This window comes from Hyla sarda, chromosome 1 (assembly GCF_029499605.1).
Source record: "Hyla sarda isolate aHylSar1 chromosome 1, aHylSar1.hap1, whole genome shotgun sequence".
Taxonomy (NCBI): domain Eukaryota; kingdom Metazoa; phylum Chordata; class Amphibia; order Anura; family Hylidae; genus Hyla; species Hyla sarda.
Genome location: NC_079189.1, coordinates 266,666,768 through 266,687,096, shown reverse-complemented (window position 1 = coordinate 266,687,096; position 20,329 = coordinate 266,666,768). Strand labels below are relative to the sequence as shown.

Here is a 20,329-nt window from a genome sequence, read left to right as displayed (position 1 = left end):
GCAGATAACGCGATACCTTTGCGCCTTCCGCCGTATAAAGGTGGCGTTCATTAAGTGCTCGCTCCCGCGGCGCTGATCGGGTTAATTAGCTAAAGTCCCGGGGTGTCTGGCAGGGGAAGGAAAAAAAGACCCCCAAAATTTGTAACGCAATTTCTCCTGAGTACGGAAATACCCCATATGTGGGCGTAAAATGCTCTGCGGACGCACAACAAGGCTCAGGAGTGAGAGCGCACGATGTACATTTGAGGCCTAAATTGGTGATTTGCACAGGGGTGGTTGATTTTACAGCAGTTCTGACATAAACGCAAAAAATAAATACCCACATGTGACCCCATTTTGGAAACTACACCCCTCACAGAACGTAACAATGGGTATAGTGAGCCTGAACACCCCACAGGTGTTTGACGAATTTACGTTAAATTTTGATGGAAAAATGAAGAAAATATTTTTTTTCCACTAAAATGCTGTTGTATAGGAAAAAAGCCCCCAAAATTTGTAACCCCATTTATTCTGAGTGAGAACATACCCCACATGTGGATGTAAAGTGCTCTGCGGGTGAACTACAATGCTCAGAAGAGAAGGAGCGCCATTGGGATTTTGGAGAGAGAATTAGGCTGGAATTGAAGGCCATGTGTGTTTACAAAGCCCCCATAGTGCCAGAACAATGGACCCCCCACATGTGATTTTGGAAACTACACCCCTCATGAAATGTAATAAGGGGTGCAGTGAGCATTTAGGCTCCACAGGTGTCTGACAGCTTTTTGTAACAGTGGTTCATGAAAATGAAAAATTAAATTTTTCATTTGCATAGCCCACTGTTCCAAGGATCTGTCAAATGCCAGTGGGGTGTAAATGCTCACTGCACCCCTTATTAAATTCTGTGGGGGGTGTAGTTTCCAAAATGTGGTCACATGTGTGGGGGGGGGGGGTCCCCTGTTCTGGCTCCACGGGGGCTTTGTAAATGCACAAGGTCCCCGACTTCTCTTCCAACCAAATTCTCTCTCCATAAGCTCAATGGCACTTCTTCTCTCCTGAGCTTTGTACTGCGCCAGCAGATCACTTGACTTCCACACATGGGGTATTTCCATTCTCAGAAGAAATGGGGTTACAAATTTTCTCATTTTCTCCTATTACCCCTTGTAGAAATGTAAAATTTGGGGGAAAACCAGCATTTTAGTGAGAAAAAAATTAAAATTCTTTTACACATCCAATTTTAACTAAAAGTCATCAAACACCTGTGGGGTGTTAAGGCTCACTGGACCCCTTGTTACATTCTCTGAGGGGTGTGATTTCCAAAATAGTATGCCATGTGGGGGTTTTCTTGCTGTTTTGGCACCATAGGGGCTTCCTAAATGTGACATGCCCCCCAAAAACCATTTCAGAAAAACTCACTCTCCAAAATCCTATTGTCGCTCCTTCCCTTCTGAGCCCTCTAGTGCACACACAGAACACTTCACATACACATATGAGGTATTTCCTTACTCGAAAGAAATTGGGTTACAAATTTTAGGAAGATTTTTCTCCTTTTACCCCTTGTAAAAATTCAAAAACTGGGTCTACAAGAACACGAGAGTGTAAAAAATGAAGATTTTGAATTTTCTCCTTCACTTTGCTGCTATTCCTGTGAAACACCTAAATGGTTAACACACTTTCTGAATGTCATTTTGAATACTTTGGGGGGGGAGCAGTTTTTATAATGGGGTCATTTGTGGAGTATTTCTAATATGACGGCCCCTCAAATCCACTTCAAAACTAAACTGGTCCCTGAAAAATTCAGATTTTGAAAATTTTGTGAAAAATTGGAAAATTGCTGCTATACTTTGAAGCCCTCTGATGTCTTCCAAAAGTAAAAACATGTCAACTTTATGATGCAAACATAAAGTAGACATATTGTATATGTGAATCAATATATAATTTATTTGGGATGTTCATTTTCCTTATAAGCAGAGAGTTTCAAAAATGTAAAAAAAAAATTTTTTTCCTAACATTTTGGAATTTTTCACCAAGAAATGATGCAAGTATCGACGAAATTTTACCACTAACATAAAGTAGAATATGTCACGAAAAAACTCTCTCGGAATCAGAATGAAAGGTAAAAGCATCCCAGAGTTATTATTGCTTAAAATTACAATGGTCAGATTTGCAAAAAAGGCCTGCGTCCTTAAAGGGGTACTCCAGTGCTTAGACATCTTATCCCCTATCCAAAAGATAGGGGATAAGATGCCTGATCGCAGGAGTCCCGCCGCTGGGGACCCCCGTGATCTTGCACGCGGCACCCCGTTTATAATCAGTTCCCGGAGCGTGTTCGCTCCGGGTCTGATTACCAGCGACCACAGGGCCGATGGCGTGTGACGTCACACCTCCGCCCATTGTGAGGTTATGCTCCGCCCCTCAGTGCAAGCCTATGGGAGGGGGCGTGACAGCTATCACGCCCCCTCCCATAGGCTTGCATTGAGGGGTGGAGCGTGATGTCACACGGGGGCGGAGGAGTGACGTCACACGCCGTCGGCCCTGTGGTCGCCGGTAATCAGACCCGGACCGAACATGCTCTGGGAACTGATTATAAACGGGGTGCCGCGTGCAAGATCCCTCTGATGTCTTCCAAAAGTAAAAACATGTCAACTTTATGATGCAAACATAAAGTAGACATATTGAATATGTGAATCAATATATAATTTATTTGGTATGTCTATTTTCCTTACAAGCAGAGCGCTTAAACGTTAGAAAAATGCAAAATTATAAAAATTTTCATGAAATTTTTCACCAAAAAATGATACAGGTATCAACTAAATTTACCACTATGTTAACCTCTTAAGGACGCAGGGCGTACCTGTACGCCCTGTGCCCGTTCCCGGTGTTTAAAACGAGGTCACGCCCTGACCCCGCATCACACCGGGTCGGTCTCGGCTGCTATTCATAGCCGAGACCCTGGGCTAATAGTGCGCGGCACCGATCGTTGTGCCGCATGCTATTAACCTTTCAGACTTTGATCAACTTTGATCGCCTCGCTGAAAATGAAAGTAAACGCTTCCCGGCAGCTCAGTCAGGCTGATCGGGACTATCGCAATAAAATCGCGCTGTCCCGATCAGCTAGGACATGAGCGGAGGTCCCCCTACCTTGCTCCGTCACATCCGATCTGGGTTTGATTGCTCCAAGCCTGAGCTACAGGCTTGAGCAATCGAGCTCCTATCTCGCTGATCCATGCAAAGCTATGGCTTTGCAGGGATCAGTATAAGAGATCAGTGTGTGCAGTGTTCTAGCTCCCTATAGGAGCTATACCACTGCAAAAAAAAGTGGGGAAATAAGTTAACAAAGGTCATTTAACCCCTTCCTTAATAAAAGTTTGAATCACCCCCCTTTTCCCATAAAAAACTGTATAAATAAAAATAAACATATGTGGTATCGCCGCGTGCGTAAATGTCAGAACTATAAAAATATATCATTAATTAAACCGCACGGTCAATGGCGTACGTGCAAAAAATTTCCAAAGTCCAAAATAGTGTATTTTTGGTCACTTTTTATACCATAAAAAAATGAATAAAAAGCGATCAAAAAGTCCGATCAATGCTAAAATTGTACCAATAAAAACTTCAGAACACAGCGCAAAAAATGAACCCTCATACCGGCCCGTACACGTAAAAATAAAAAAGTTATAGGGGTCAGAAGATGACAATTTTAAACATATAAATTTTCCTGCATGTAGTTATGTTTTTTTTATGTATGACAATATCCAACATATGTAATATATATCATTTTAACTGTATGGACCTACAGAATAAACATAAGATATTATTTTTACAGAAAAATGCTCTGCTTAGAAACGGAAGCCCCCAAAATTTACAAAATGAAATTTTTCCTAAAATTTTGTCGCACAATGAATTTTTTTTCCCGTTTCACTGTGGATTTTTTGGTAAAATGACTAATGTCACTGCAAAATAGAATTGATGGCAAAAAATTTGCCATCATATGGAATTTTATGTGCAAAATTGAGAGTTATGATTTTTAGAAGGTGATGAGGAAAAAATGTAAATGAAAAAACGCCTTAAGGGGTTAAAGTAGAATTTGTCTCGAAAAAACAATCTCAGAATCAAATTCATAAGTAATACCATCCCAGAGTTATTATGCTTAACCTGTAGAGGACCACAGACGTATGGATACGCCCTTGCGTCCTGGTACTCCCGTGGGAATTTCGATCCCTGACACAAGCCGGATGGGAATTGGAACGGGATGCCTGCTGAAATCATTGAGCATGCATCCCGTGCAAATGTCTGGGGGGGGGTCCCATGTCGGCGGTCACTGCAAACTGCCGATCTGAATTGGCGATTTGCGGCAATTCCGGGCTGATCGGGTCTCTGATGACACGATAGCCCGGAAAATAGGGATGATCAGCGCTGTCAGAGAACCCCGATCATCCTAAAGTATAGGAGCGAGGTGGCAGGGCGGGGGTGAACATTCATTTCCCCCGCTCTGCCCGCCCCTAGATGTCGGGGGAAGATGGTGGCGATGTGAGATGGGTCTATGTATGCGACAGGGACCGCCGGCGCCAGTTACCTGGGTTCACGTGGGACCGAGGACCATGGACCGGCGGCTGACAGGAGGCGGCAGGCAAGTTGAGGCAGTGGCGGCAGTGTCCCAGATGCAGCAGTGAAGATTGCCATAAAGTGATCTTCACTGCTGTATCTATGAGTTTCAAAACTACAACTCCCAGCATGCCCAGACAGCCTTTTGCTGTCTGGGCATGATTGGAGTTGTAGTTTTGCAACATCTGGAGGGCCACAGTTTGGAGACCACTGTCCTTCCAGATGTTCCAAAACTACAACTCTCAGCATGCCCAGACTGTCCAGGCATGCTGAGAGTTGTAGTTCGGCAACATCTAGCCCTTCAGATGTTGCCGAACTACAACTCCCAGCATGCCTGGGCAGTCTGGGCATGCTTCGAGTGAAAGTCTTGCAACATCTGGAGGGCTACAGTTTGGAGACCACTACACAGTGGTCTCCAAATTGTTCTCCTCCAGTTGTTGCATAACTACAACTCCCAACATGCCCTTTGGCTGTCTGGGAATGCTGGGAGTTGTAGTATTGCAACAACTGGAGGCACACTGGTTGGGAAACATTGTCTGTTTCCAAACTCAGTGTTTCCCAACCCCTCTTCCCTTCTGCTGTTGCAAAACTATGACTCCCAGCATGCACTGACAGACCATGCATGCTGGGAGTTGTAGTTTTGCAACAGCTGGAGGCACATGGTTTGGGAAACACTGAGTTAGGAAACAGACAGTGGTGCAAAAACACTGCAGTAGTCTGCTACCTAACTCATTGTTTCCCAATCCCAACCCGTGTGCCTCTAGCTGTTGCACAACTACAAATCCCAGCATGCACGGTCTGTCAGTGCATGCTGGGAGTTGTAGATTTGCCCCCCCCCCCCCATGTGAATACAGGGTACATTCACACGGGCGGGGGTTTACAGCAAGTTTCCTGCTTCAAGTTTGAGATGCAGCAAATTTTCCACTGCAGCAGGAAAATCACTGTAAAACCCGGCCTGTGTGAATGTACCCTAAAAACACTACACTACACTAACCCTAAATAAAGAGTAAAACACTACATATACACTACACCCTTAAACTGTCCCCCCCTCCCCCCCAATAATAAAAAAAAAGTCTTGTATGTCAGATTTGCCAAAACGGAGCCTCCAGCTGTTGCAAAATAACATCTCCCAGTATTGCCGGACAGCCATCGACTGTCCAAGCATGTGGTGAGTTTTGCAACAGCTGGAGGCACCCTGTTTGAGGAAAACTGACGTACAGTATTTTTTGATGGAGGAGGCAAGTGAAACACTTGCATCCGGGTACACCCCTATTAAAATCCCTAATTCAGGCCTCAAATGCTCATGGCTTTCTCTCACTTCAGAGCCTTGTCTTATTTCAAGGCAACAGTTTAGGGCCACATATGGGGTATCACCGTAGTCGGGAGAAATTGCACTAGAAATTATGGGGGGCTTTTACCCCTAATGAAAAGGTTACATTGGGGTCTACACCAGCCTTTTAGTGTAAAAAAATTGGAGATTTTCCTAGTCCTAATGACCAAATATATGGATTTTTTTTAAGACAGGAGACGAACATTATTGCATTGCACTCTTTTTATTTTTTATTTTTTTACTGAATAGCAGCAAGCAAATGGTTAAAATACATAACAAAGAAAAAACTTGAAGGTGCTATCTAACATGCTATATGACCTAACTGCCAATCAGAGTAGGAGATAAGAGGTATATAAGGTGATGTTGCCATAGTTACTTCCTTTTTCTTTGGTGATAAAGTCCCGTAAATATGATGAGGAAGATTCTTTTAAAAATTAAAGTTCATATATAGTAGAGACGTTGAATCATGGAAACGAAAACTGTGTGAACTGAAGAAATCATCCGAAGGGATCATGGAGTGTCTACGGAGGATATATATTCAAACCAGGTAAATGAACAGGAACTCAGGAACGATGAAGAAATTCAGGTAGACAAAAATAGGAAGTATGGGAGGGATAATGTTTGTCTCCTGTCTAGGAAAATCTCCAATTTTATTGAAAGACTGAGACTCTAATTTGTTGCAAGTTCAAAGCTTATAATAAATTAATAATATAAGACATAATATAGAAATAAATATTTACAGTATTAACATAGAAACATGAGGATCAGGTCGAAAATAAAAAGTTTTGAAAGTGGATTCAGAGGACCAGTCTGTAGCTTTAAAAATATCAGATAAAGAGCCACCTGTTTGAAGTAATTTAGTGGACATTTAGCTCCTCTGGCAGAGTGAACATTGAAGGTAGAAACATTTATGCCGGCTAAAGACATGGCTTGTTTGATCCATCTGGCCAGTGTAGGAGAAGAAACGGGTAAATTGGGTTCACAATATGAAATTAATAGTTGAGATGAAGATTGACTTCTAAAAGAGGAGGTTCGTTGTTCATAAGATTGAAGGCAACGGAAGGATAGAAGACGGAAGATAAATTAGTTTTAGTACGTCGGAAAATAGAGAATTTAACTCCATTGGGAAGAAATTGTCTGTCAGAGATGTCAAGAGCTTTAACATCAGAGACTCTTAATTGAGATCAAACATAAAAGAGAGGTAAGTTTGAAAGATAGCAATCTTAGGCTGGGTTCACACTGCAGAATTTCTGGGCAGAATTTCTGCCGGAGATCGAGCTGGCGGCACTAGGACCGAGCAGACTGCATTGCTGCTCCCATAGACTGCAATGCATTTGTGGGTGGATCTTTTGGGAGATCTGCTCAGAAATGCATTGCCATCTATGGCAACGGCAATGTAGTTTGCGCGGTCCTAGTGCTGCCGGCTCGATATTCGGCAGAAATTCTGCCCAGAAATTCCCCTGTATGAACCTAGCCTAAGAGGAAAAGAATCATCATTCGGGAGTGAGAAGGAAGGACTATCATTTCCAGAAGTTGGGGAAACCATGGTTGCATCAAAAGTTAATTTGAATATTTGGGCCTGTAAGAGAACTATGGATATCAGAGAAAATGGAGGAAAGGAATAAAGTGTTTCCATGGGCCAAAGTTGACTAAATGCATCTACACCGGAGGATTTTGGGCCTGCATGCCAAGTGAAGAAATAAGGGAGTTGTGTGTTCAAGTGAGAAGCAAATAAATTGAGATAAAGAGGACCCCAAAGAGAATTGATTTGTTGAAAAATAAAAGGATCCAATCTCCAATCGCTGGAGTAGTTGTGAAAACGAGAGTTCCAGTCCGCTATAGTGTTGAGCAAGCTTGAAGAATTATATCTTTGTGTAGACAAAAATGGCAGATGTCTTTTGTGATGTTGGCCAAGTGTTTTGATTTTGTGCCGCCTAGACGTTTGATGTGTTGAACTGCTGATATGTCGTCCATTCGAAGGACGCATCAGTGAGTATGATGTTTCATGAAACTCTTTAAGGCAAAAAATCCCGCTAAGAGTTCCAGATAATTTATGTGGAGATTGGATTCCAATGGAGACCATTTTCCTCTCATGGTACATTGAGCGCCCCAACCTATGAGACTCACGTCCGATTCTATGAAAAAGTCTGGTTTGGAATGGAAAATAGTTTTTTCATTCCAAGACTGAATGTGATGAAGCCACCAAAGTAATTCTTCTTTGGCTTATGGGGAAAGATGGATCTCATCTGAATAAGTTAGTCTTTCTCTTAAGTGTTTGATCTTTAATCTCTGTAGAGCTCTGTAGTGTAGTGGGGCAGGAAAGATGGCCCACAATTCTGGCAATGGTTCTCAGAGATATTAATTCTTTCCTGAGGACAGAGCGAATTTCTTTTCGTATAAGTTTAAATTTTTTGGAAGGAAGACTCAGAATGGCTGATTGGGAACCCCAAGAATTCCATTTCTCTGGAAGGAGATAGGATTGATTTTTTTCATGTTTATGAGGAATCCTAAATCCTGAAGAAGGGAAATTGTCCATTGAGTATGGAGATGAATAAGATGAAGGGAAGAAGCCATGATGAGGATGTCGTCCAGATAAATTATCAGACGACATCCCGGGCGCGTAATGCAGCTACGACTGGTTTCATTAGCTTTGTGAAGCACCATGGTGCTGAAGAAAGGCCAAACAGAAGGCATGTGAATTGACAAAGTTGATGTCGCCAAAGGAATTGGAGAAAGGGTTGGTAAAATGGTGAATAGAAACGGTCAGGTATGTGTCCTTCAAATCTGTTTTCACCAACCAATCCCTTTTTTACCCCTTAAGGACCAATACAAATAAACCTGTACGCCCCTGAAAGACCAGGCCTGTTTTTTCAAATCGGGGATGTCTGTCTTTACTAGAGAATAACTCTGGTAACGTTTTGCCAATCACGATAATTCTGACATTGTTTTTTTGTCACAAGTTGTCCTTCATGTACATAGTAAAAGTAAGCCGATATCATTTGTAGTTTTTTTTTACCATGTAAAAAATCATGAAATTTTTACAAAAAATTATGATTTTTTACTATTTTAACACTAATAGGTTGCATATATTTATACATACTGACCAAATAGTTTATGAAACTTATACTTTCAGATGTCTACTTTATTTTGACGTCATTTTTTTGTTTTTCATTAACATTTTAAATTAGTTAGAAGCCTAACAATTTAACTTGAAATGTTGAAAATTTGAAAAGTACATCTTTTTTTGTGTGCTATGCAAGGTTTGCAGAAATTAAAAGGTAGTAGAACATAGGAACACCCCTCCAAATGACCCCATTTTAAAAACTAGACCCCTCAAGGTATTCGCTAGGGGGTACAGTGAGTTTTTTAACACCATAGTTTTTTTGGCAGGAATTATTACAAAGTCAGTGTTAAAAATTCGAAATTTGCAATTTTTCACAAATGCATCATTTGGGGGGCATATTTTTTGTACATCACTTCTGATATTGAAAGAAATGCACCCTATATTTTATTTAGCTGCTTGTACCATGTTCGGAAATACCCCCGCTTTGGCCATATATGGTTCCTTGGCCGCATGGTAGGACTCAGAAGGAGAGGAGCGCCATTTGGCTTTAAGGGCAGAACAGTACCCCCACCTCCACAAGTGACCCCATTTATATACCGCACCCCTACAAGTTATTGGCTGGACCAGGGACCTCTCTGATTGGTCCTTGGTCAGCTAGCAGTATAACGCGTCTGTCTGTGACAGTTAAGGCTCCTGATGGATATATCCGCCATGTTGTGGGAATAAGCACCCGCTCATGGCGAATATATCCATCACTGCTGCGGCTGGGTAGCTCAGTGTGTCCGCTCATGACTGCTGGCGGGATATCCGCCGCTATAAGTGGACACACAAAGCTACCCAGCCGCAGCAGGGAGCTCATTACCGTGACTGCTGCATAATGTGTAGGATCACATGGTGAACATCTGCAGCATATTACATGCTGCGGATGTCCGCCAATGCGATCCTACACATTATGCATTTATTTATTAGATTCATTTAATAAATGTATTTTTAATATATATATATATATATATATATATATATATATAATATATATATATTTTTTTATACTTTTATTTTATTTTATTTATTTATTTTTACACTTTTTAATGCTTTGGAATACTTAGTATTCCAAAGCATTGCAGTTATATGCTGCCTGCCAGTCTTTGTAGGACCCCCGGCTGCCCAGGTATGCAGCAGCACCCCGCGATGCTCCGGGGTGCTGCAGGAGAGACATAGGGAGCTCCCTCCCTCTGTCAGAACTCCTTACAGCGTGCGGTCACTTCTGACCGCGGCTGTAAGGGTTAAACTGTCGGGAGTGAAGTGAACTTCACTCCCGGCAGTGCGGCAGGTCCCGGCCAGCCGCGGCCACACACAGCACCCCGCGATCGCGATGCGGGGTGCTGCAGAGGAGACAGAGGGAGCCCCCTCCCTCTGTCATAACACTTACAGCCCGCGGTCACTTCCAACCGCGGCTGTAAGGGTTAAAACTGCCGGGACCGAAGTTTACTTCGGTCTTGGCAGTGCAGCAGGGTCCCGGCTGTGTGATACAGCCGAGTCCCTGCCGTGATCTCGTGGGTGCAGTGGGCAGCACCCACGAGAATAATGGACGAGTATAGACGTCCAGGTGTGGGAACGCCCGCCAACCCGGACGTCTATACTCGTCCATGGTCGTTATCGGGTTAAGAGTAAGTCTTTTAGAAGATGAATACCTCTTGAAGTGACGATAGACGACAAAGTCGTTCAAAAGTCTCAGGTTTATGACTAGTAGGTAACCGCCATCTTTTTTGTTCACTATGAATATGTTGCTTAGGAAACATTGATCATGTGATGGAATGGGAATGATAGCATTTTTGTTCAGAAGTTCTTGTATTTCTGTATCCACAAATTTTTGATTTGTTAGGGAGAATTGTATTGGATGTGGCAGATGGTGTTGTGAATGGAGCAAGACAAAGTCTATCTTTAAACCCATTATAGTAGTCAGAACCCACATGTCTGAAGAGAATAGTTTCCAATTTTGGATAAAATATGGAAGTGTCCCGCCTAATGGTATGGGAGAAGAAGACGGGGGAAAAGGACTTACCTGAAGAGGGACGGGTTCTACCAAATCCGCGATGTCCTCTGGTTCTCCAAGGCCTACCTCTGTAAGGGAAGAAAGGGGGAGGTTGGGTGGAAGGGACGGGGAAGATAGATGGTCTAGTGTAGGATTGTGAGGGGCCTCTTGGAGGTACTGAAATATGAGATCCCCGGCCGGGAAAGCAGCCCCTTCCTCTCCCGGCCTTCCCAAAAACCTTTTGGGAAAAGACTTTCTTTATCGAAGTCTGGGCTTTATTGAGGGATAAAAAAAAGTCCCACATACTTTGATATATCCTTAATAATATCATCACCAAAAAGTCCTAATCCTCAGAGTCACAAAAAGAAGATTCACTAGAGGAGGTTTCATGAAAGGAGTCGGGTTTGACTCTCTTAGAGGCTTTTTTGACCCGTTTCTTTACTTCCTCACGGGTGGAGGGTCCGGGGTGTATCGTATTGACACCAGTCACATTACCACTATCATGGGAGTGGTTATCTGAAAATACCTAAAATGCTCTTTTTTCATGTTTTTTTTTTTTTTTTTTTTTAGAGCCGTTGTCGGTAGGGCTTAAGTGCCTCTTTTTTGTCATACATTTACGACTTTTAGAATAATTGACATTGTCATCTATAGACCAGAAAGTATCTGATTGAGGGGAAGCTATAATCTTTGTGTCTGAGGGTTACGATTGGACATGGCGGGAGCCATAGTCTGGGCAATAGAATTTTGTATGTTAATAATGGCAGATTGAACCGCAGAATCTATTGACCGTGAGACAAATTCATTGACCATAAGTTGGAATTGGTCATTAGTAATAAATTCTAAGTCTTTGTCAGATGATTTATCTGGAGAAGACATATTAATATTGGGTGTGGAATGAATAGATGAATAAAGTTTGAATTATTACAAGGATGCCGCTGTGAGCTGACAGGGCTGAGCGCGCAAAGATATAATTGTTACTGCGTAACAAGGAGCGCGAGGAGTCACATGACCCGTCGCTCGGCTGAATACATATGCGTAGCAACAAAGAAGCAAAAGACGTTACAGTGACAGGTATGTAATGTTAGTAGCGCGAGCGGAGGAGTCACGTGACTCACTGCTCGTCTGAAATATAGATGCGTAGCGACAATGAAACCAATAGACGATATAAGGAAAATATATATATATATATCGGTGTAAATTAGAATACAGTAATGAAATGACAAGGAAGGAGACAGAAGGGGGGGCAAAAATTTGGATGAAGAATAAACAATGAATGAAAGGAATTAAAAGATGAAATAAAGAATAATGAGTTTACATAAACAAAATCAGGGTATAGAAAATAAGGGGTATAATGAAATAATAATAATGAAATAATAAGACAATTTAATAATCAAGTAAGGAATATAATGAAATATGAGAGAAACATTATCATGTACTTATCCTTGGATTAGCAGCAAAGAAAGAGGAAGTAACTATGGCAACATCACCTTATATACCTCCTATCTCCTACTCTGATTGGCAGTTAGGTCATATAGCATGTTAGATAGCACCTTCAAGTTTTTTCTTTGTTATGTATTTTAACCATTTGCTTGCTGCTATTCAGTAAAAAGAAAGAGTGCAATGCAATAATGTGAGTCTCAGTCTTTCAATAAAATTTTATTTTTTACACTAACATGCTGGTGTTACCCCTTTTTTTCATTTTCATAAGAGGTAAAAGGAAATAAAGACCCACAAAATGTGTAACACAATTTCTCCCAAGTACGGAAATACCCCATATGTGGGCTCAAAATGCTCTGCGGGCGCACAACAGGGCTCAGGAGTTAGAGCACACCATGTACATTTGAGGCCTAAACTGGTGATTTGCAATGGGGGTGGCTGCTGGTTACAGTGGTTCTGACATAAACACAAAAAAAAATACCCACATGTGACCCCATTTTGGAAACTACACCCCTCATGGAACATAATAAGGGGTAATAGTGAGCCTTAACACCCCACAGGTGACTGACAGATTTTTGAAACATTGGTCCGTGATAATGAAAAATGTATGTACTTACCTGCCAGACAATAATGGACATGCTTAGGAAGGATCCATGTTTGTCTTGGAGCTGAGTCAACCATGACAACCATTTCCTGTTGGAGTTCCCTATTAGTTCCATAATATCTTATTTGTAAGTGTGAGGTCATTTTTCTCCCTCCCACACATCAGCCATCCCACCCATTAAAACACACCTGTGCACCCTTCAATGCAATAGACCAGTGTTTTCTAACCAGGGTGCCTCCAGCTGTTGCAAACCTACTGCAGAATGATCTCCCTCCCACCCAGCGATCGCTCCACCCCTTGAAGCAAAGACAGGCTCCCTCTGAACAACTGACTAGTGATGTAATGTCTCAGGCCATGCTGTTTGTAAGCTGTTAAAAATAAACATTGGGCCAAAAATCACAGAAGAATTGCGAGACCACCATCAAACACAGGTACAGACACTATATAATGAACTACACTAACTTTACAGCCCCTGTAGCATAGTCCAATAAAAAAAATCCTGGAATACCCCTTTGACAGACGTTGAAGTGAGGGCAGGAGCTGGGCTCGCTTCAGAGCAGTGAGTGTCGGCTACTATCAATAGCCAGACACTCACTGCTAATGACATGCAGCGTTGATCCAAGTTTGGTATCATTGGAATCGTACCATATTGTGAACTCTATTGTCGTACTCATATTGTGAAACCATTGCTCAAAAATAAATAAACCCTAATACAACTTTGTCAGTGAAAAAAGTTAGAGTCTTAGGGTATGTTCACACTGAGGAATTGGCGATGAATTCTCGCATAAAAATTCTGCCACGGAATTTCTATTTTTTTTTCACGTGGAATTTGCGCGGAATTGATGTGGAATACAGCACAGAAATATAGGAGGAATTATTATTTTTTTTTTTTTTGCTGGATGACAACCACCAATTAGAATTTCAAGGTAAAGAACTTCAACTCGATACCTGTATTAACCCCTTAAGGACGCAGCCGTTTTTCACCTTAAGGACTGAGCCCTTTTTCGCAATTCTGACCACCGTCTCTTTACGAATTAATAACGCGAAAACGCTTTTACCGAATATTCTGATTCTGAGATTGTTTTTTCGTGACATATTCTACTTTATCTTGGTGGTAAATTTTTGGCGTTACTTGCATTCTTTTTTTGGTGAAAAATCCCCAAATCTCATGAAAATTTAGCAAATTTTGCATTTTTCTAACTTTGAAGCTCTCTACTTGTAAGGAAAATGGATATTCACAATAAATTTTATTTTTATTCACAAATACAATATGTCCACTTTATGTTGGCATCATAAAATGGACATATTTTTGCTTTTTGAAAAAATTAGAGGGCTTCAAAGTAGAGCAGTAATTTTCAAAAAATCTATGAAAATTGCTAAATCTGAAGGGACAGATGTTACAGAACTACAACTCCCAGCATGCCTGGGCAGTCCAGGCATGCTGAGAGTTGTAGTTTGGCAACATCTGGAGGGCTACCATTTGGGCACCAACAGTGGTCTCCAAACTGTGACCCTCCAGATGTTGCAAAAGTACAACTCCCAGCATGCCCAGACAGCCTTTGGCTGTATGGGCATGCTGGGAGTTGCAGTTTGGCCTTCCTAGTGATTGCCACAGTAAAGATCCCTTTACTTTCACTTTCAATTCCCCCCCCCCCCACCATCGCTTCCCTACCTGATCCAGTATCCAGCAGTCTCCAGCGAAGATCCGGGGTCCCCAGGCATCTTTTCCTGCAGGTACCGGCCTCCATCTTCTTCAAACAGTTCTGACCAATGGCAGGGGATAGGAGGAGATCGCAGCACTGCGTCCTCACTCCTAGCCCTCAAGATGAACGGGGCTGTCCCTGACAGCTCCGATCATCGCTATTTTCCAGGTGATCGGGTCACCAGAGACCCGATCAGCCCGGAATAGCAGAAAATTGCATGTCTGAATTGACATGCGATTTTCTGCGATCGCCGACATGGGGAATCTCAGGACCCCCCTGGGCGATGTGCCGGGGTGCCTGCTGAATGATTTCAGCAGACATCCCGATCCGGTCCCCAACCGGCTAGCGGCGGGGACCGGAATTCCCAAGGGCGTATCCATACGCCCTCAGTCCTTAACCCATTAAGGAACGGGGGTTTTTCCGTTTTTGCATTTTCATTTTTGGCTCCTTGCCTTTAAAAAATCATAACTCATTCAATTTTGCACCAAAAAATCCATATGATGGCTTATTTTTTGCACCACCAATTCTACTTTGTAATGATGTCAGTCGTTTTGCCCAAAAATCTACGGTGAAACGGAAAAAAAATCATTGTGCGACAAAATTGAAAAACAAAACGCCGTTTTGTAACTTTTGGGGGCTTCCGTTTCTACGTAGTACATTTTTCTGTAAAAATGACACCTTATCTTTATTCTGTAGGTCCATATGATTAAAATTATACTCTACTTATACAGTAACCCCCCGACCTACGATGGCCCCGACATATGATAAAATTGACATACGATGGCCTCTCAGAGGCCATCGCATGTCGATGTCAGCATCGACATACGATGCTTTTATATGTTGGGGCCATCGCATTAACTGCTATCCGACAGCGCAAAATGCTTAAGCTGCTGTCGGATAGCAGTGTAATGTGCCCCAGCAGGTTCACTTACCTATCCCCGCTGCTCCGGGTCCACTTCGCGATCCTCCGGTGTCTTGCGCATCTTCTCCAGGGTCCGGGCCTTGCTTTCCGGCGTCGTTATTACGTCACTACGCACGCCGCGCCGGCGCAACAGCGTAATAACGTCACCTGAAAGCGAGGCCCGGACCCTGCAGAAGATGCGCAAGACACCGGAGGATCGCAAAGAAGACACCGGAGCAGCGGGACAGCATCGGGAGCCCCTGGAACAGCAGCGGGAGCGGTGAGGACCTGGTGCGGAGTGGCGGGGACAGGTGAGTACAGCTTCCTATACTTTACATTGCACGGATCCCTCAACATACAATGGATTCGACAAACGATGGGTCGTTTGGAACGAATTACCATCTTATGTTGAGAGACCACTGTATAGGTTTGATTTTGTCGGACTTCTGGAAAAAATCATAACTACATGCAGGAAAATTAATACGTTTAAAATTGTCATCTTCTGACCCCTATAACTTTTTTATTTTTCCGTGTATGGGGCGGTATGAGGGCTCATTTTTTTGCACCGTGATCTGAAGTTTTTAACGTTACCATTTTTGCATTGATAGGACTTATTGATCGCTTTTTATTCATTTTTAAATGATATAAAAAGTGACCAAAAATGCACTATTTTGGACTTTGGAATTTTTTTGCACGCACGCCATTGACCGAGCGGTTTAATTAATGATATATTTTTATAATTCGGACATTTCCGCACGTGGTGATACCATATATGTTTATTTTTATTTACACTGTGTTGTTTTTTTTATTGGAAAAGGGGGGTGATTCAAACTTTTAATAGGGGAGGAATTAAATGATCTTTATTCACTTTTTTTTTTCACTTTTTTTTGCAGTGTTATAGCTCCCATAGGGACCTATAACACTGCACACACTGATCTTCATCATTGATCACTGGTTTCTCATAAGAAACCAGTGATCAACGATTCTGCCGCATGACTGCTCATGCCTGGATCTCAGGCACTGAGCAGTCATTCGGCGATCGGACAGCGAGGAGGCAGGCAGGGGCCCTCCCGCTGTCCTGTCAGCTGTTCGGGATGCCGCGATTAGCCGCGGCTATCCCGAACAGCCCGACTGAGCTATCCGGCAACTTTCACTTTCACTTTTAGCCGCACGGTTCAGCTCTGAGCGCGCGGCTAAAGGGTTAATAGCGCGCGGCGCCACGATCGGCGCTGCACGCTATTAGAGGCGGGTCCCGGCTTCACTATGATGCCGGGCCCGCCGTGATATGACGCGGGGTTACTGTGTAACCCCGCGTTATATCAGGAGAGCAGGACCAAGGGCGTACCTGTACGCCCTTGGTCCTTAAGGGGTTAAGGACTCGGGATGCAGGGCGTATGCATACGCCCGGCATCCTGAACTGGTTAATGGCACTTGTTTGAACTTATCAGCATAAAAGACACCTTTCCACAACCTTCAACAGTCACACTCCAAACTCCACTATGGCTAAGACCAAAGAGCTGTCAAAGGAAACCAGAAAGAAAATTGTAGACCTGCACCAGGCTGGGAAGATTAAATCTGCAATAGGCAAGCAGCTTGGTGTGAAGAAATCAACTGTGGAAGCAATTATTAGTAGATGGAAGACATACAAGACCACTGATAATTTCCCTCGATCTGGGGCTCCACGCAAGATATTACCCCGTGGTGTCCAAATGATCACAAGAACTGTGAGGAACCCAGAACCACATTGGGGAACCTAGTGAATGACCTGCAGAGAGCTGGGACCAAAGTAATAAAGGGTACAATCAGTAACACACTACGCCACCAGGGACTCAAATCATGCAGTGCCAGACGTGTCCCCCTGCTTAAGCTAAGCCAGTACATGTCCGGGCCCGTCTGAAGTTTGCTAGAGAGCATTTGGATGATCCAGAAGAGAATTGGGAGAATGTCATATGGCCAGATGAAACCAAAGTAGAACTTTCTAGAGGAGATCTGCATGGAGGAATGGGCCAAAATGCCAGCAACAGTGTATAAAAACCTTGTGAAGACTTACAGAAAACGTTTGACCTCATTGCCAACAAAGGGTATATAACAAAGTATTGAGATTAACTTTGGTTATTGACCAAATACTTATTTTCCACCATAATTTGCAAATAAATTCTTTAAAAATCAGACTGTGATTTTATGGATTTTTTATTTCTCATTCTGTCTCTCATAGTTGAGGTATACCTATGATGAAAATTACAGGCCTCTCTCATCTTTTTAAGTGGGAGAACTTACACAATTGGTGGCTGATTAAATACCGTATATACTCGAGTATAAGCCGACCCGAGTATAAGCCGAGACCCCTAATTTCAACCCAAAATCCCAGGAAAAGTTATTGACTCGAGTATAAGCCTAGGGTGGGAAATACCTCATCCCCCCCTGTCATCATCCAGACCCGTCATTAACATCCTCATCATCCCCTTGTCATCATCCCACACATCCCCTTATCATCCCACACATCCCCCCTTCATCATCCCCTTGTCATCATCCCACACATCCCCCCCTTCATCATCCCCTTGTCATCATCCCACACATCCCCTTATCCCACACATCCCCCCTTCATCATCCCCTTGTCATCATCCCACACATCCCCCCTTCATCATCCCCTTGTCATCATCCCACACATCCCCCCTTCATCATCCCCTTGTCATCATCCCACACATCCCCTTATCCCACACATCCCCCCTTCATCATCCCCTTGTCATCATCCCACACATCCCCTTATCATCCCACACATCCCCCCTTCATCATCCCCTTGTCATCATCCCACACATCCCCTTATCATCCCACACATCCCCCCTTCATCATCCCCTTGTAATCATCCCACACCCCCCCCCCTTCATCATCCCCACCCCCCTTCATCATCCCCACACCCCCCCCCCTTCATCATCCTCTTCTCATCATTCGCCCTCAGTGGTCTTCAACCTGCGGACCTCCAGAGGTTTCAAAACTACAACTCCCAGCAAGCCCGGGCAGCCATCGGCTGTCCGGGCTTGCTGGGAGTTGTAGTTTTGTAACCTCCGGAGGTCCGCAGGTTGAAGACCACTGCGGCCTTCAACATGCGGACCTCCAGAGGTTTCAAAACTACAACTCCCAGCAAGCCCGGGCAGCCATCGGCTGTCCGGGCTTGCTGGGAGTTGTAGTTTTGAAACCTCCGGAGGTCCGCAGGTTGAAGACCACTGCGGCCTTCAACATCATCCAGCCCCCTCTCACCCCCTTTAGTTCTGAGTACTCACCTCCGCTCGGCGCTGGTCCGGTCCTGCAGGGCTGTCCGGTAAGGAGGTGGTCCGGTGAGGAGGTGGTCCGGGCTGCTATCTTCACCGGGGGCGCCTCTTCTCCGCGCTTCCGGCCCGGAATAGAGCCGTTGCCTTGACAACGACGCATCTGCATCGTTGTCAAGGCAACGTGACTATTCTGAGGCCGGGCCCGAAGCGCTTAGAAGAGGCCTCCCCGGTGAAGATAGCAGCCCGGACCACCTCCTCACCGGACCACCTCCTTACCGGACAGCCCTGCAGGACCGGACCAGCGCCGAGCGGAGGTGAGTACTCAGAACTAAAGGGGGTGAGAGGGGGCTGGATGATGTTGAAGGCCGCAGTGGTCTTCAACCTGCGGACCTCCGGAGGTTTCAAAACTACAACTCCCAGCAAGCCCGGACAGCCGATGGCTGCCCTGGCTTGCTGGGAGTTGTAGTTTTGAAACCTCTGGAAGTCCGCAGGTTGAAGACCACTGCGGGTGGGGGAGTTCACTCGAGTATAAGCCGAGGGGGGTGTTTTCAGCACGAAAAATCGTGCTGAAAAACTCGGCTTATACTCGAGTATATACGGTACCTTTCCCCCACTGTATATCAGAAAAAAAAGTGATCCAAAAGTATACAAAAAAAAAATAAAAAAGTTATAGGGGTCAGAAGGGGCCAATTTTAATCCGTTAAGCACGAAGGGTGTACAGGTACCTGTATGCCCTGGTCCTGTTACTAGGGTTGAAGCGTGTTCACAAGCTGAGCACGCTTCATACCAGGTGAGTCACGGTTGCTATATGCAGCCATGACCCAGGGTTAATATCGGTAACTGCCGATGGGGCCGATGCCCAGCATTAACCCTTTATACACAGAGTTTAAAGTTGATTGCGGCATCTGAAATGTTAAATAAACGATCCGGGCAGCTCAGCGGAGCTGATCAGGACCATCATGTGGAACTGCAATGTCCCAAACGGCTAATAGGACGGCCCGTACCTGCCTCCTCGCTGTTCGATCAGGGATCTGATGCTCCCAGCCTGCCATGGCAGGCTGGAGGAGCAGAGCACTGATAACACTGATCAGTGAAATGCTATGGCATAGCTTTGAACAGTGTATGCAATCCAAGGACTGCATGTAATAGTCCTCTATGGGGACAAATAAATTAGTGTAAAAAGTAAGAAAAAAGGTAATAAATGTGAATTAACCCCTTCCCTAATAAAAGTTTGAATCACCCCCTCCCCTCTTTTCCCATTTAAATAAAATAATGTACTCAATATCATAATTCATATACCACAAAAGCATTAATAAAAAGCGATCAAAAGGTCCCATCAAAGCAAAAATAATACTAATAAAAATTACTGATCCTGGTGCAAAATATTAGCCATCATATAGCCCCACATGCA

The 20,329-nt window shown here is 43.8% G+C and overlaps 1 protein-coding gene across 8 annotated transcripts in view; it reads left to right on the top strand.

Moving 5' to 3' along the window:
• MPND (MPN domain containing) overlaps nucleotides 1-20,329 on the top strand; it is a 358,148-nt gene that overhangs the window by 148,108 nt on the left and 189,711 nt on the right. The window contains exon 1 of one of the 8 annotated variants that reach the window (XM_056571974.1): nucleotides 6,280-6,458. The exons of the other annotated variants lie outside the window; for them this stretch is intronic. The gene's annotated coding sequence lies outside the window, so the exon portion shown is untranslated. Of the gene's footprint in view, nucleotides 1-6,279; nucleotides 6,459-20,329 lie in introns of those variants that run through there. 8 annotated transcript variants of the gene reach the window in all.